Source organism: Schistocerca americana, chromosome 2 (genome assembly GCF_021461395.2).
Source record: "Schistocerca americana isolate TAMUIC-IGC-003095 chromosome 2, iqSchAmer2.1, whole genome shotgun sequence".
Taxonomy (NCBI): Eukaryota; Metazoa; Arthropoda; class Insecta; order Orthoptera; family Acrididae; genus Schistocerca; species Schistocerca americana.
In genome coordinates, this window is record NC_060120.1 from 40,179,033 (window position 1) to 40,191,446 (window position 12,414).

The following is a 12,414-nucleotide window of genomic DNA, read 5'->3' on the forward strand; positions in this document are numbered from 1 at the left end:
CGCCGACCGCAGGAATTCGCGCCGCCCCCATCCCGCCAGCGTACACGAGACTTCCAGGGCACCCTGGACGACATCGAGGGACTGGAATAATTGGCATTCGCCGTGTCACAGGGCTCGTTGGTCTAGGGGTATGATTCCTGCTTAGGGTGCAGGAGGTCCGGGTTCAAATCCCGGACGAGCCCTAGCGTTTTGTGCAAAGTGATCGCACGTCAGTGGCTGAGTCAGCGCAAAAAGCTCGCCGTCAATATCAAATGAATTTCTTATTCGATGTGAGCAATTGACACTCGGGTCCGACGCGTGAAGGCGATTACGAAGGTTTCGGGTACAGATGGTAGCAGATGCATGTTAGTACGTCTTGCTTAAAGTGATGAAAAAGTGTTTCCGCCCGGGATCGAACCGGGGACCTTCTGCGTGTTAGTCAGACGTGATAACCGCTACACCACGGAAACTGCTTGTGTGCACCTTACTTCACAGACGACTTATAGTGATGTTGCCATCGTAACTGAAAAATTCAATAAATGTGGTACTTGCAAACGAAGGGACATGCAGCAGATCCACACACGACGTGGCTCATTGGAGGACAATGCGACATAGGCAGGAAAATACTGTTCCCGCCCGGGATCGAACCGGGGACCTTCTGCGTGTGAAGCAGACGTGATAACCGCTACACTACGGAAACGACGGACCTGAGGAGTCCATCCTTGTTCACTCGAACTTGCCTCAGACTTTCTCTCGTCCGCGAATGCACACACGACAGTTCCTTTGTCAGCCTGGAACCCATCACAGCCGAGGGCTCAAGAAGTCTTCGGGGTGCTCGAGAGGGTGTCTGCCGCAGCACCCCTAACGAGATAGCGGCGTTTCGCGCAGTCGTTATTGCAAGTCATATCAGCAAAAGCAATCACTTTCTCAGCAGCAGGCAGTGCGAGCCCAGCGGCAGCTCTACATGAAGGTACCAATAGCCCAGGAAGGCCGCCGACCGCAGGAATTCGCGCCGCCCCCATCCCGCCAGCGTACACGAGACTTCCAGGGCACCCTGGACGACATCGAGGGACTGGAATAATTGGCATTCGCCGTGTCACAGGGCTCGTTGGTCTAGGGGTATGATTCCTGCTTAGGGTGCAGGAGGTCCCGGGTTCAAATCCCGGACGAGCCCTAGCGTTTTGTGCAAAGTGATCGCACGTCAGTGGCTGAGTCAGCGCAAAAAGCTCGCCGTCAATATCAAATGAATTTCTTATTCGATGTGAGCAATTGACACTCGGGTCCGACGCGTGAAGGCGATTACGAAGGTTTCGGGTACAGATGGTAGCAGATGCATGTTAGTACGTCTTGCTTAAAGTGATGAAAAAGTGTTTCGGCCCGGGATCGAACCGGGGACCTTCTGCGTGTTAGGCAGACGTGATAACCGCTACACCACGGAAACTGCTTGTGTGCACCTTACTTCACAGACGACTTATAGTGATGTTGCCATCGTAACTGAAAAATTCAATAAATGTGGTACTTGCAAACGAAGGGACATGCAGCAGATCCACACACGACGTGGCTCATTGGAGGACAATACGACATAGGCAGGAAAATACTGTTCCCGCCCGGGATCGAACCGGGGACCTTCTGCGTGTGAAGCAGACGTGATAACCGCTACACTACGGAAACGACGGACCTGAGGAGTCCATCCTTGTTCACTCGAACTTGCCTCAGACTTTCTCTCGTCCGCGAATGCACACACGACAGTTCCTTTGTCAGCCTGGAACCCATCACAGCCGAGGGCTCAAGAAGTCTTCGGGGTGCTCGAGAGGGTGTCTGCCGTAGCACCCCTAACGAGATAGCGGCGTTTCGCGCAGTCGTTATTGCAAGTCATATCAGCAAAAGCAATCACTTTCTCAGCAGCAGGCAGTGCGAGCCCAGCGGCAGCTCTACATGAAGGTACCAATAGCCCAGGAAGGCCGCCGACCGCAGGAATTCGCGCCGCCCCCATCCCGCCAGCGTACACGAGACTTCCAGGGCACCCTGGACGACATCGAGGGACTGGAATAATTGGCATTCGCCGTGTCACAGGGCTCGTTGGTCTAGGGGTATGATTCCTGCTTAGGGTGCAGGAGGTCCCGGGTTCAAATCCCGGACGAGCCCTAGCGTTTTGTGCAAAGTGATCGCACGTCGGTGGCTGAGTCAGCGCAAAAAGCTCGCCGTCAATATCAAATGAATTTCTTATTCGATGTGAGCAATTGACACTCGGGTCCGACGCGTGAAGGCGATTACGAAGGTTTCGGGTACAGATGGTAGCAGATGCATGTTAGTACGTCTTGCTTAAAGTGATGAAAAAGTGTTTCCGCCCGCGATCGAACCGGGGACCTTCTGCGTGTTAGGCAGACGTGATAACCGCTACACCACGGAAACTGCTTGTGTGCACCTTACTTCACAGACGACTTATAGTGATGTTGCCATCGTAACTGAAAAATTCAATAAATGTGGTACTTGCAAACGAAGGGACATGCAGCAGATCCTCACACGACGTGGCTCATTGGAGGACAATACGACATAGGCAGGAAAATACTGTTCCCGCCCGGGATCGAACCGGGGACCTTCTGCGTGTGAAGCAGACGTGATAACCGCTACACTACGGAAACGACGGACCTGAGGAGTCCATCCTTGTTCACTCGAACTTGCCTCAGACTTTCTCTCGTCCGCGAATGCACACACGACAGTTCCTTTGTCAGCCTGGAACCCATCACAGCCGAGGGCTCAAGAAGTCTTCGGGGTGCTCGAGAGGGTGTCTGCCGTAGCACCCCTAACGAGATAGCGGCGTTTCGCGCAGTCGTTATTGCAAGTCATATCAGCAAAAGCAATCACCTTCTCAGCAGCAGGCAGTGCGAGCCCAGCGGCAGCTCTACATGAAGGTACCAATAGCCCAGGAAGGCCGCCGACCGCAGGAATTCGCGCCGCCCCCATCCCGCCAGCGTACACGAGACTTCCAGGGCACCCTGGACGACATCGAGGGACTGGAATAATTGGCATTCGCCGTGTCACAGGGCTCGTTGGTCTAGGGGTATGATTCCTGCTTAGGGTGCAGGAGGTCCGGGTTCAAATCCCGGACGAGCCCTAGCGTTTTGTGCAAAGTGATCGCACGTCAGTGGCTGAGTCAGCGCAAAAAGCTCGCCGTCAATATCAAATGAATTTCTTATTCGATGTGAGCAATTGACACTCGGGTCCGACGCGTGAAGGCGATTACGAAGGTTTCGGGTACAGATGGTAGCAGATGCATGTTAGTACGTCTTGCTTAAAGTGATGAAAAAGTGTTTCCGCCCGGGATCGAACCGGGGACCTTCTGCGTGTTAGTCAGACGTGATAACCGCTACACCACGGAAACTGCTTGTGTGCACCTTACTTCACAGACGACTTATAGTGATGTTGCCATCGTAACTGAAAAATTCAATAAATGTGGTACTTGCAAACGAAGGGACATGCAGCAGATCCACACACGACGTGGCTCATTGGAGGACAATGCGACATAGGCAGGAAAATACTGTTCCCGCCCGGGATCGAACCGGGGACCTTCTGCGTGTGAAGCAGACGTGATAACCGCTACACTACGGAAACGACGGACCTGAGGAGTCCATCCTTGTTCACTCGAACTTGCCTCAGACTTTCTCTCGTCCGCGAATGCACACACGACAGTTCCTTTGTCAGCCTGGAACCCATCACAGCCGAGGGCTCAAGAAGTCTTCGGGGTGCTCGAGAGGGTGTCTGCCGTAGCACCCCTAACGAGATAGCGGCGTTTCGCGCAGTCGTTATTGCAAGTCATATCAGCAAAAGCAATCACTTTCTCAGCAGCAGGCAGTGCGAGCCCAGCGGCAGCTCTACATGAAGGTACCAATAGCCCAGGAAGGCCGCCGACCGCAGGAATTCGCGCCGCCCCCATCCCGCCAGCGTACACGAGACTTCCAGGGCACCCTGGACGACATCGAGGGACTGGAATAATTGGCATTCGCCGTGTCACAGGGCTCGTTGGTCTAGGGGTATGATTCCTGCTTAGGGTGCAGGAGGTCCCGGGTTCAAATCCCGGACGAGCCCTAGCGTTTTGTGCAAAGTGATCGCACGTCAGTGGCTGAGTCAGCGCAAAAAACTCGCCGTCAATATCAAATGAATTTCTTATTCGATGTGAGCAATTGACACTCGGGTCCGACGCGTGAAGGCGATTACGAAGGTTTCGGGTACAGATGGTAGCAGATGCATGTTAGTACGTCTTGCTTAAAGTGATGAAAAAGTGTTTCCGCCCGCGATCGAACCGGGGACCTTCTGCGTGTTAGGCAGACGTGATAACCGCTACACCACGGAAACTGCTTGTGTGCACCTTACTTCACAGACGACTTATAGTGATGTTGCCATCGTAACTGAAAAATTCAATAAATGTGGTACTTGCAAACGAAGGGACATGCAGCAGATCCTCACACGACGTGGCTCATTGGAGGAAAATACGACATAGGCAGGAAAATACTGTTCCCGCCCGGGATCGAACCGGGGACCTTCTGCGTGTGAAGCAGACGTGATAACCGCTACACTACGGAAACGACGGACCTGAGGAGTCCATCCTTGTTCACTCGAACTTGCCTCAGACTTTCTCTCGTCCGCGAATGCACACACGACAGTTCCTTTGTCAGCCTGGAACCCATCACAGCCGAGGGCTCAAGAAGTCTTCGGGGTGCTCGAGAGGGTGTCTGCCGTAGCACCCCTAACGAGATAGCGGCGTTTCGCGCAGTCGTTATTGCAAGTCATATCAGCAAAAGCAATCACTTTCTCAGCAGCAGGCAGTGCGAGCCCAGCGGCAGCTCTACATGAAGGTACCAATAGCCCAGGAAGGCCGCCGACCGCAGGAATTCGCGCCGCCCCCATCCCGCCAGCGTACACGAGACTTCCAGGGCACCCTGGACGACATCGAGGGACTGGAATAATTGGCATTCGCCGTGTCACAGGGCTCGTTGGTCTAGGGGTATGATTCCTGCTTAGGGTGCAGGAGGTCCGGGTTCAAATCCCGGACGAGCCCTAGCGTTTTGTGCAAAGTGATCGCACGTCAGTGGCTGAGTCAGCGCAAAAAGCTCGCCGTCAATATCAAATGAATTTCTTATTCGATGTGAGCAATTGACACTCGGGTCCGACGCGTGAAGGCGATTACGAAGGTTTCGGGTACAGATGGTAGCAGATGCATGTTAGTACGTCTTGCTTAAAGTGATGAAAAAGTGTTTCCGCCCGGGATCGAACCGGGGACCTTCTGCGTGTTAGTCAGACGTGATAACCGCTACACCACGGAAACTGCTTGTGTGCACCTTACTTCACAGACGACTTATAGTGATGTTGCCATCGTAACTGAAAAATTCAATAAATGTGGTACTTGCAAACGAAGGGACATGCAGCAGATCCACACACGACGTGGCTCATTGGAGGACAATGCGACATAGGCAGGAAAATACTGTTCCCGCCCGGGATCGAACCGGGGACCTTCTGCGCGTGAAGCAGACGTGATAACCGCTACACTACGGAAACGACGGACCTGAGGAGTCCATCCTTGTTCACTCGAACTTGCCTCAGACTTTCTCTCGTCCGCGAATGCACACACGACAGTTCCTTTGTCAGCCTGGAACCCATCACAGCCGAGGGCTCAAGAAGTCTTCGGGGTGCTCGAGAGGGTGTCTGCCGTAGCACCCCTAACGAGATAGCGGCGTTTCGCGCAGTCGTTATTGCAAGTCATATCAGCAAAAGCAATCACTTTCTCAGCAGCAGGCAGTGCGAGCCCAGCGGCAGCTCTACATGAAGGTACCAATAGCCCAGGAAGGCCGCCGACCGCAGGAATTCGCGCCGCCCCCATCCCGCCAGCGTACACGAGACTTCCAGGGCACCCTGGACGACATCGAGGGACTGGAATAATTGGCATTCGCCGTGTCACAGGGCTCGTTGGTCTAGGGGTATGATTCCTGCTTAGGGTGCAGGAGGTCCCGGGTTCAAATCCCGGACGAGCCCTAGCGTTTTGTGCAAAGTGATCGCACGTCAGTGGCTGAGTCAGCGCAAAAAGCTCGCCGTCAATATCAAATGAATTTCTTATTCGATGTGAGCAATTGACACTCGGGTCCGACGCGTGAAGGCGATTACGAAGGTTTCGGGTACAGATGGTAGCAGATGCATGTTAGTACGTCTTGCTTAAAGTGATGAAAAAGTGTTTCGGCCCGGGATCGAACCGGGGACCTTCTGCGTGTTAGGCAGACGTGATAACCGCTACACCACGGAAACTGCTTGTGTGCACCTTACTTCACAGACGACTTATAGTGATGTTGCCATCGTAACTGAAAAATTCAATAAATGTGGTACTTGCAAACGAAGGGACATGCAGCAGATCCACACACGACGTGGCTCATTGGAGGACAATACGACATAGGCAGGAAAATACTGTTCCCGCCCGGGATCGAACCGGGGACCTTCTGCGTGTGAAGCAGACGTGATAACCGCTACACTACGGAAACGACGGACCTGAGGAGTCCATCCTTGTTCACTCGAACTTGCCTCAGACTTTCTCTCGTCCGCGAATGCACACACGACAGTTCCTTTGTCAGCCTGGAACCCATCACAGCCGAGGGCTCAAGAAGTCTTCGGGGTGCTCGAGAGGGTGTCTGCCGTAGCACCCCTAACGAGATAGCGGCGTTTCGCGCAGTCGTTATTGCAAGTCATATCAGCAAAAGCAATCACTTTCTCAGCAGCAGGCAGTGCGAGCCCAGCGGCAGCTCTACATGAAGGTACCAATAGCCCAGGAAGGCCGCCGACCGCAGGAATTCGCGCCGCCCCCATCCCGCCAGCGTACACGAGACTTCCAGGGCACCCTGGACGACATCGAGGGACTGGAATAATTGGCATTCGCCGTGTCACAGGGCTCGTTGGTCTAGGGGTATGATTCCTGCTTAGGGTGCAGGAGGTCCCGGGTTCAAATCCCGGACGAGCCCTAGCGTTTTGTGCAAAGTGATCGCACGTCGGTGGCTGAGTCAGCGCAAAAAGCTCGCCGTCAATATCAAATGAATTTCTTATTCGATGTGAGCAATTGACACTCGGGTCCGACGCGTGAAGGCGATTACGAAGGTTTCGGGTACAGATGGTAGCAGATGCATGTTAGTACGTCTTGCTTAAAGTGATGAAAAAGTGTTTCCGCCCGCGATCGAACCGGGGACCTTCTGCGTGTTAGGCAGACGTGATAACCGCTACACCACGGAAACTGCTTGTGTGCACCTTACTTCACAGACGACTTATAGTGATGTTGCCATCGTAACTGAAAAATTCAATAAATGTGGTACTTGCAAACGAAGGGACATGCAGCAGATCCTCACACGACGTGGCTCATTGGAGGACAATACGACATAGGCAGGAAAATACTGTTCCCGCCCGGGATCGAACCGGGGACCTTCTGCGTGTGAAGCAGACGTGATAACCGCTACACTACGGAAACGACGGACCTGAGGAGTCCATCCTTGTTCACTCGAACTTGCCTCAGACTTTCTCTCGTCCGCGAATGCACACACGACAGTTCCTTTGTCAGCCTGGAACCCATCACAGCCGAGGGCTCAAGAAGTCTTCGGGGTGCTCGAGAGGGTGTCTGCCGTAGCACCCCTAACGAGATAGCGGCGTTTCGCGCAGTCGTTATTGCAAGTCATATCAGCAAAAGCAATCACTTTCTCAGCAGCAGGCAGTGCGAGCCCAGCGGCAGCTCTACATGAAGGTACCAATAGCCCAGGAAGGCCGCCGACCGCAGGAATTCGCGCCGCCCCCATCCCGCCAGCGTACACGAGACTTCCAGGGCACCCTGGACGACATCGAGGGACTGGAATAATTGGCATTCGCCGTGTCACAGGGCTCATTGGTCTAGGGGTATGATTCCTGCTTAGGGTGCAGGAGGTCCGGGTTCAAATCCCGGACGAGCCCTAGCGTTTTGTGCAAAGTGATCGCACGTCAGTGGCTGAGTCAGCGCAAAAAGCTCGCCGTCAATATCAAATGAATTTCTTATTCGATGTGAGCAATTGACACTCGGGTCCGACGCGTGAAGGCGATTACGAAGGTTTCGGGTACAGATGGTAGCAGATGCATGTTAGTACGTCTTGCTTAAAGTGATGAAAAAGTGTTTCCGCCCGGGATCGAACCGGGGACCTTCTGCGTGTTAGTCAGACGTGATAACCGCTACACCACGGAAACTGCTTGTGTGCACCTTACTTCACAGACGACTTATAGTGATGTTGCCATCGTAACTGAAAAATTCAATAAATGTGGTACTTGCAAACGAAGGGACATGCAGCAGATCCACACACGACGTGGCTCATTGGAGGACAATGCGACATAGGCAGGAAAATACTGTTCCCGCCTGGGATCGAACCGGGGACCTTCTGCGTGTGAAGCAGACGTGATAACCGCTACACTACGGAAACGACGGACCTGAGGAGTCCATCCTTGTTCACTCGAACTTGCCTCAGACTTTCTCTCGTCCGCGAATGCACACACGACAGTTCCTTTGTCAGCCTGGAACCCATCACAGCCGAGGGCTCAAGAAGTCTTCGGGGTGCTCGAGAGGGTGTCTGCCGTAGCACCCCTAACGAGATAGCGGCGTTTCGCGCAGTCGTTATTGCAAGTCATATCAGCAAAAGCAATCACTTTCTCAGCAGCAGGCAGTGCGAGCCCAGCGGCAGCTCTACATGAAGGTACCAATAGCCCAGGAAGGCCGCCGACCGCAGGAATTCGCGCCGCCCCCATCCCGCCAGCGTACACGAGACTTCCAGGGCACCCTGGACGACATCGAGGGACTGGAATAATTGGCATTCGCCGTGTCACAGGGCTCGTTGGTCTAGGGGTATGATTCCTGCTTAGGGTGCAGGAGGTCCCGGGTTCAAATCCCGGACGATCCCTAGCGTTTTGTGCAAAGTGATCGCACGTCAGTGGCTGAGTCAGCGCAAAAAACTCGCCGTCAATATCAAATGAATTTCTTATTCGATGTGAGCAATTGACACTCGGGTCCGACGCGTGAAGGCGATTACGAAGGTTTCGGGTACAGATGGTAGCAGATGCATGTTAGTACGTCTTGCTTAAAGTGATGAAAAAGTGTTTCCGCCCGCGATCGAACCGGGGACCTTCTGCGTGTTAGGCAGACGTGATAACCGCTACACCACGGAAACTGCTTGTGTGCACCTTACTTCACAGACGACTTATAGTGATGTTGCCATCGTAACTAAAAAATTCAATAAATGTGGTACTTGCAAACGAAGGGACCTGCAGCAGATCCACACACGACGTGGCTCATTGGTGGACAATACGACATAGGCAGGAAAAGACTGTTCCCGCCCGGGATCGCACCGGGGACCTTCTGCGTGTGAAGCAGACGTGATAACCGCTACACTACGGAAACGACGGACCTGAGGAGTCCATCCTTGTTCACTCGAACTTGCCTCAGACTTTCTCTCGTCCGCGAATGCACACACGACAGTTCCTTTGTCAGCCTGGAACCCATCACAGCCGAGGGCTCAAGAAGTCTTCGGGGTGCTCGAGAGGGTGTCTGCCGTAGCACCCCTAACGAGATAGCGGCGTTTCGCGCAGTCGTTATTGCAAGTCATATCAGCAAAAGCAATCACTTTCTCAGCAGCAGGCAGTGCGAGCCCAGCGGCAGCTCTACATGAAGGTACCAATAGCCCAGGAAGGCCGCCGACCGCAGGAATTCGCGCCGCCCCCATCCCGCCAGCGTACACGAGACTTCCAGGGCACCCTGGACGACATCGAGGGACTGGAATAATTGGCATTCGCCGTGTCACAGGGCTCATTGGTCTAGGGGTATGATTCCTGCTTAGGGTGCAGGAGGTCCGGGTTCAAATCCCGGACGAGCCCTAGCGTTTTGTGCAAAGTGATCGCACGTCAGTGGCTGAGTCAGCGCAAAAAGCTCGCCGTCAATATCAAATGAATTTCTTATTCGATGTGAGCAATTGACACTCGGGTCCGACGCGTGAAGGCGATTACGAAGGTTTCGGGTACAGATGGTAGCAGATGCATGTTAGTACGTCTTGCTTAAAGTGATGAAAAAGTGTTTCCGCCCGGGATCGAACCGGGGACCTTCTGCGTGTTAGTCAGACGTGATAACCGCTACACCACGGAAACTGCTTGTGTGCACCTTACTTCACAGACGACTTATAGTGATGTTGCCATCGTAACTGAAAAATTCAATAAATGTGGTACTTGCAAACGAAGGGACATGCAGCAGATCCACACACGACGTGGCTCATTGGAGGACAATGCGACATAGGCAGGAAAATACTGTTCCCGCCTGGGATCGAACCGGGGACCTTCTGCGTGTGAAGCAGACGTGATAACCGCTACACTACGGAAACGACGGACCTGAGGAGTCCATCCTTGTTCACTCGAACTTGCCTCAGACTTTCTCTCGTCCGCGAATGCACACACGACAGTTCCTTTGTCAGCCTGGAACCCATCACAGCCGAGGGCTCAAGAAGTCTTCGGGGTGCTCGAGAGGGTGTCTGCCGTAGCACCCCTAACGAGATAGCGGCGTTTCGCGCAGTCGTTATTGCAAGTCATATCAGCAAAAGCAATCACTTTCTCAGCAGCAGGCAGTGCGAGCCCAGCGGCAGCTCTACATGAAGGTACCAATAGCCCAGGAAGGCCGCCGACCGCAGGAATTCGCGCCGCCCCCATCCCGCCAGCGTACACGAGACTTCCAGGGCACCCTGGACGACATCGAGGGACTGGAATAATTGGCATTCGCCGTGTCACAGGGCTCGTTGGTCTAGGGGTATGATTCCTGCTTAGGGTGCAGGAGGTCCCGGGTTCAAATCCCGGACGATCCCTAGCGTTTTGTGCAAAGTGATCGCACGTCAGTGGCTGAGTCAGCGCAAAAAACTCGCCGTCAATATCAAATGAATTTCTTATTCGATGTGAGCAATTGACACTCGGGTCCGACGCGTGAAGGCGATTACGAAGGTTTCGGGTACAGATGGTAGCAGATGCATGTTAGTACGTCTTGCTTAAAGTGATGAAAAAGTGTTTCCGCCCGCGATCGAACCGGGGACCTTCTGCGTGTTAGGCAGACGTGATAACCGCTACACCACGGAAACTGCTTGTGTGCACCTTACTTCACAGACGACTTATAGTGATGTTGCCATCGTAACTGAAAAATTCAATAAATGTGGTACTTGCAAACGAAGGGACATGCAGCAGATCCACACACGACGTGGCTCATTGGAGGACAATACGACATAGGCAGGAAAATACTGTTCCCGCCCGGGATCGAACCGGGGACCTTCTGCGTGTGAAGCAGACGTGATAACCGCTACACTACGGAAACGACGGACCTGAGGAGTCCATCCTTGTTCACTCGAACTTGCCTCAGACTTTCTCTCGTCCGCGAATGCACACACGACAGTTCCTTTGTCAGCCTGGAACCCATCACAGCCGAGGGCTCAAGAAGTCTTCGGGGTGCTCGAGAGGGTGTCTGCCGTAGCACCCCTAACGAGATAGCGGCGTTTCGCGCAGTCGTTATTGCAAGTCATATCAGCAAAAGCAATCACTTTCTCAGCAGCAGGCAGTGCGAGCCCAGCGGCAGCTCTACATGAAGGTACCAATAGCCCAGGAAGGCCGCCGACCGCAGGAATTCGCGCCGCCCCCATCCCGTCAGCGTACACGAGACTTCCAGGGCACCCTGGACGACATCGAGGGACTGGAATAATTGGCATTCGCCGTGTCACAGGGCTCGTTGGTCTAGGGGTATGATTCCTGCTTAGGGTGCAGGAGGTCCCGGGTTCAAATCCCGGACGAGCCCTAGCGTTTTGTGCAAAGTGATCGCACGTCAGTGGCTGAGTCAGCGCAAAAAGCTCGCCGTCAATATCAAATGAATTTCTTATTCGATGTGAGCAATTGACACTCGGGTCCGACGCGTGAAGGCGATTACGAAGGTTTCGGGTACAGATGGTAGCAGATGCATGTTAGTACGTCTTGCTTAAAGTGATGAAAAAGTGTTTCCGCCCGCGATCGAACCGGGGACCTTCTGCGTGTTAGGCAGACGTGATAACCGCTACACCACGGAAACTGCTTGTGTGCACCTTACTTCACAGACGACTTATAGTGATGTTGCCATCGTAACTGAAAAATTCAATAAATGTGGTACTTGCAAACGAAGGGACATGCAGCAGATCCTCACACGACGTGGCTCATTGGAGGACAATACGACATAGGCAGGAAAATACTGTTCCCGCCCGGGATCGAACCGGGGACCTTCTGCGTGTGAAGCAGACGTGATAACCGCTACACTACGGAAACGACGGACCTGAGGAGTCCATCCTTGTTCACTCGAACTTGCCTCAGACTTTCTCTCGTCCGCGAATGCACACACGACAGTTCCTTTGT

At 53.6% G+C, this 12,414-nt stretch overlaps 39 non-coding genes across 39 annotated transcripts; 13 read left to right on the forward strand and 26 right to left on the reverse strand.

Moving 5' to 3' along the window:
* The first annotated feature begins 111 nt into the window (after positions 1-111).
* Positions 112-182, forward strand: Trnap-agg. Its single transcript has one exon. It is a non-coding gene; the product is annotated as a tRNA-Pro (tRNA).
* Positions 183-376: 194 nt separating this feature from the next.
* On the reverse strand, positions 377-449 carry Trnav-aac. Its single transcript has one exon. It is a non-coding gene; the product is annotated as a tRNA-Val (tRNA).
* Positions 450-606: 157 nt separating this feature from the next.
* Trnav-cac lies at positions 607-679 on the reverse strand. Its single transcript has one exon. It is a non-coding gene; the product is annotated as a tRNA-Val (tRNA).
* A 402-nt stretch (positions 680-1,081) lies between these two features.
* Trnap-agg lies at positions 1,082-1,153 on the forward strand. The gene has a single exon. It is a non-coding gene; the product is annotated as a tRNA-Pro (tRNA).
* Positions 1,154-1,347: 194 nt separating this feature from the next.
* Positions 1,348-1,420, reverse strand: Trnav-aac. Its single transcript has one exon. It is a non-coding gene; the product is annotated as a tRNA-Val (tRNA).
* Positions 1,421-1,577: 157 nt separating this feature from the next.
* Trnav-cac lies at positions 1,578-1,650 on the reverse strand. Its single transcript has one exon. It is a non-coding gene; the product is annotated as a tRNA-Val (tRNA).
* A 402-nt stretch (positions 1,651-2,052) lies between these two features.
* Trnap-agg lies at positions 2,053-2,124 on the forward strand. Its single transcript has one exon. It is a non-coding gene; the product is annotated as a tRNA-Pro (tRNA).
* Positions 2,125-2,318: 194 nt separating this feature from the next.
* Positions 2,319-2,391, reverse strand: Trnav-aac. Its single transcript has one exon. It is a non-coding gene; the product is annotated as a tRNA-Val (tRNA).
* A 157-nt stretch (positions 2,392-2,548) lies between these two features.
* Trnav-cac lies at positions 2,549-2,621 on the reverse strand. The gene has a single exon. It is a non-coding gene; the product is annotated as a tRNA-Val (tRNA).
* Positions 2,622-3,023: 402 nt separating this feature from the next.
* Trnap-agg lies at positions 3,024-3,094 on the forward strand. Its single transcript has one exon. It is a non-coding gene; the product is annotated as a tRNA-Pro (tRNA).
* Positions 3,095-3,288: 194 nt separating this feature from the next.
* Positions 3,289-3,361, reverse strand: Trnav-aac. The gene has a single exon. It is a non-coding gene; the product is annotated as a tRNA-Val (tRNA).
* A 157-nt stretch (positions 3,362-3,518) lies between these two features.
* Trnav-cac lies at positions 3,519-3,591 on the reverse strand. The gene has a single exon. It is a non-coding gene; the product is annotated as a tRNA-Val (tRNA).
* Positions 3,592-3,993: 402 nt separating this feature from the next.
* Trnap-agg lies at positions 3,994-4,065 on the forward strand. Its single transcript has one exon. It is a non-coding gene; the product is annotated as a tRNA-Pro (tRNA).
* Positions 4,066-4,259: 194 nt separating this feature from the next.
* Positions 4,260-4,332, reverse strand: Trnav-aac. The gene has a single exon. It is a non-coding gene; the product is annotated as a tRNA-Val (tRNA).
* A 157-nt stretch (positions 4,333-4,489) lies between these two features.
* Trnav-cac lies at positions 4,490-4,562 on the reverse strand. The gene has a single exon. It is a non-coding gene; the product is annotated as a tRNA-Val (tRNA).
* A 402-nt stretch (positions 4,563-4,964) lies between these two features.
* On the forward strand, positions 4,965-5,035 carry Trnap-agg. Its single transcript has one exon. It is a non-coding gene; the product is annotated as a tRNA-Pro (tRNA).
* A 194-nt stretch (positions 5,036-5,229) lies between these two features.
* Positions 5,230-5,302, reverse strand: Trnav-aac. Its single transcript has one exon. It is a non-coding gene; the product is annotated as a tRNA-Val (tRNA).
* A 157-nt stretch (positions 5,303-5,459) lies between these two features.
* Trnav-cac lies at positions 5,460-5,532 on the reverse strand. Its single transcript has one exon. It is a non-coding gene; the product is annotated as a tRNA-Val (tRNA).
* A 402-nt stretch (positions 5,533-5,934) lies between these two features.
* Positions 5,935-6,006, forward strand: Trnap-agg. Its single transcript has one exon. It is a non-coding gene; the product is annotated as a tRNA-Pro (tRNA).
* A 194-nt stretch (positions 6,007-6,200) lies between these two features.
* Positions 6,201-6,273, reverse strand: Trnav-aac. The gene has a single exon. It is a non-coding gene; the product is annotated as a tRNA-Val (tRNA).
* A 157-nt stretch (positions 6,274-6,430) lies between these two features.
* Positions 6,431-6,503, reverse strand: Trnav-cac. Its single transcript has one exon. It is a non-coding gene; the product is annotated as a tRNA-Val (tRNA).
* Positions 6,504-6,905: 402 nt separating this feature from the next.
* Trnap-agg lies at positions 6,906-6,977 on the forward strand. Its single transcript has one exon. It is a non-coding gene; the product is annotated as a tRNA-Pro (tRNA).
* Positions 6,978-7,171: 194 nt separating this feature from the next.
* On the reverse strand, positions 7,172-7,244 carry Trnav-aac. Its single transcript has one exon. It is a non-coding gene; the product is annotated as a tRNA-Val (tRNA).
* A 157-nt stretch (positions 7,245-7,401) lies between these two features.
* Trnav-cac lies at positions 7,402-7,474 on the reverse strand. The gene has a single exon. It is a non-coding gene; the product is annotated as a tRNA-Val (tRNA).
* Positions 7,475-7,876: 402 nt separating this feature from the next.
* Positions 7,877-7,947, forward strand: Trnap-agg. Its single transcript has one exon. It is a non-coding gene; the product is annotated as a tRNA-Pro (tRNA).
* A 194-nt stretch (positions 7,948-8,141) lies between these two features.
* On the reverse strand, positions 8,142-8,214 carry Trnav-aac. Its single transcript has one exon. It is a non-coding gene; the product is annotated as a tRNA-Val (tRNA).
* A 157-nt stretch (positions 8,215-8,371) lies between these two features.
* Trnav-cac lies at positions 8,372-8,444 on the reverse strand. The gene has a single exon. It is a non-coding gene; the product is annotated as a tRNA-Val (tRNA).
* A 402-nt stretch (positions 8,445-8,846) lies between these two features.
* Positions 8,847-8,918, forward strand: Trnap-agg. Its single transcript has one exon. It is a non-coding gene; the product is annotated as a tRNA-Pro (tRNA).
* Positions 8,919-9,112: 194 nt separating this feature from the next.
* On the reverse strand, positions 9,113-9,185 carry Trnav-aac. Its single transcript has one exon. It is a non-coding gene; the product is annotated as a tRNA-Val (tRNA).
* A 157-nt stretch (positions 9,186-9,342) lies between these two features.
* Positions 9,343-9,415, reverse strand: Trnav-cac. The gene has a single exon. It is a non-coding gene; the product is annotated as a tRNA-Val (tRNA).
* Positions 9,416-9,817: 402 nt separating this feature from the next.
* Positions 9,818-9,888, forward strand: Trnap-agg. Its single transcript has one exon. It is a non-coding gene; the product is annotated as a tRNA-Pro (tRNA).
* Positions 9,889-10,082: 194 nt separating this feature from the next.
* Trnav-aac lies at positions 10,083-10,155 on the reverse strand. Its single transcript has one exon. It is a non-coding gene; the product is annotated as a tRNA-Val (tRNA).
* Positions 10,156-10,312: 157 nt separating this feature from the next.
* Positions 10,313-10,385, reverse strand: Trnav-cac. The gene has a single exon. It is a non-coding gene; the product is annotated as a tRNA-Val (tRNA).
* A 402-nt stretch (positions 10,386-10,787) lies between these two features.
* On the forward strand, positions 10,788-10,859 carry Trnap-agg. Its single transcript has one exon. It is a non-coding gene; the product is annotated as a tRNA-Pro (tRNA).
* A 194-nt stretch (positions 10,860-11,053) lies between these two features.
* On the reverse strand, positions 11,054-11,126 carry Trnav-aac. Its single transcript has one exon. It is a non-coding gene; the product is annotated as a tRNA-Val (tRNA).
* Positions 11,127-11,283: 157 nt separating this feature from the next.
* Positions 11,284-11,356, reverse strand: Trnav-cac. The gene has a single exon. It is a non-coding gene; the product is annotated as a tRNA-Val (tRNA).
* A 402-nt stretch (positions 11,357-11,758) lies between these two features.
* Positions 11,759-11,830, forward strand: Trnap-agg. Its single transcript has one exon. It is a non-coding gene; the product is annotated as a tRNA-Pro (tRNA).
* Positions 11,831-12,024: 194 nt separating this feature from the next.
* On the reverse strand, positions 12,025-12,097 carry Trnav-aac. Its single transcript has one exon. It is a non-coding gene; the product is annotated as a tRNA-Val (tRNA).
* Positions 12,098-12,254: 157 nt separating this feature from the next.
* On the reverse strand, positions 12,255-12,327 carry Trnav-cac. Its single transcript has one exon. It is a non-coding gene; the product is annotated as a tRNA-Val (tRNA).
* Positions 12,328-12,414: the final 87 nt, after the last annotated feature.